Source organism: Eumetopias jubatus, unplaced genomic scaffold (assembly GCF_037043125.1).
Source record: "Eumetopias jubatus isolate StellerSeaLion01/CBP00866 unplaced genomic scaffold, mEumJub1_p1.0 scaffold_16, whole genome shotgun sequence".
NCBI classification, from domain to species: domain Eukaryota; kingdom Metazoa; phylum Chordata; class Mammalia; order Carnivora; family Otariidae; genus Eumetopias; species Eumetopias jubatus.
In genome coordinates, this window is record NW_028274822.1 from 90,394,880 (window position 1) to 90,396,397 (window position 1,518).

The 1,518-nt window shown below is 48.7% G+C and overlaps 1 pseudogene; it reads right to left on the reverse strand.

Moving 5' to 3' along the window:
• Positions 1 to 947: 947 nt before the first annotated feature.
• Positions 948 to 1,132, reverse strand: LOC114203927 (metallothionein-2B pseudogene; annotated as a pseudogene).
• Positions 1,133 to 1,518: the final 386 nt, after the last annotated feature.

The window sequence follows — 1,518 nt, forward strand, 5'->3', positions numbered from 1 at the left end:
GTTTTTAGCTGCAAGTGACATGTTGACTAAGGTGTTTCATAGGAGAGACGATTCTTACGTGACAAACTTTGGAAACCGAGGTGGGGTTGTTTTGGCCACTCAAGGACAGGACCCTGGGTGAGCATTTCCAAATTCTCTAGGACTTTCCTCATGGTCACAAGATAGCTGCGATTGCTCCATGAATCACGTTCTCACATGACAGTGTCCAAAGAGAAGACAGTTATCTTTTACCCTTGCTGCGTTTTTGAGGGGAGTAAACTATGAGCAACAACAAACTGTCAGCAAACTTTTCCTTCTATGTCCCTGGTGTGGATTGAGTCACACGGTCCCCTCGCAGCTGGGGAGGGTGGAGAAATGATCTGGGAAGGGGAATGGTATTGCTGTGGGTGTTAGGGCAACTGGGATCCAACCCCTGAGGCCCTGGATCAAAACCAGATCCCGTCAGAGGGAGGATGGCTGTGGAAGGTAATACTTTCTGCTACAGCAAATATTCTGGGAAAGAAATGAAGCCAAGGGAAAGATTCTGGATGTGATCATAAGCCTTTCCCTTCCATTGTTAAGTACTTTGTAAAATACTCAGGTGTGCTGGACAAAGTGCCGTGAGCAAGCACACCCCCGTAAACTAGATTCCATAGTTAATATTTTATGTCTTCTTGATCTGTGTGTGTCCCCAGTCACTGGACCTCTGACCTCACTAAATACGTAGCGAGCGTCTGAAAACCTGAGGCCATTCAACTGATAAACATAACACATTGGTTTCACCTAACAAAATCTTCATCTTATACTGTCAAATTACTTTTTTTTTATAATTCACATATTTTATAGGAAAAAGAAAAAAGGAATGTAGCGATGGGTCAGGGTTGTACCCAAAACAAAAAGCACCAAAAAAAACCCACTGCAGGTGTGTACACGTGGCTGTATTTACATCGGGCGCAGGCTCCGCCACATCAGGCACAGCAACTGCACTTCTCCGATGCGCCTTTGCAGATGCAGCCCTGGGCACACTTGGCACAGCCCGCAGGACAGCGGGAGCAGCAGCTCTTCTTGCAGGAGGTGCATCTGCACTCTTTGCATTTGCAGGAGCCGGCGCACGTCAGGAGCCACCGGCCGCGCAGGAGCAGTTGGGATCCATAGCGAGAAGAAGCGGTGGCTGGAGTCCGGGGACAGCGGCCGAAGAACGAGCTGGCACTTCGGGGAGGCCTGTCAAATTACTTTTATAGCTGTTTAATTGAACCAAGATTCAGTGGAGACCCTTGCCTTCTGCCTTCTCCTTGGTATGTCGTTTCCTGCTCTCCACTGGTCCTCTCCCCCTTCCTTCCCTCCATTTGCTTTCTACCCCCCCCCCCCCCCCCCCCCGCCGTGTGCTTCTGGCTCAGGCTCCTTTCAAGATAAGACCCAATTCATCTTCAAATGCTTCTATTCAAATTCTTGTTCAGACGCTCTATGCTCCCCACCGTCAAAATAGAAATCAAGTCTCCCCACCAGCTTTCAAGAATTCGGTTTAGCCTGATGGGTGTT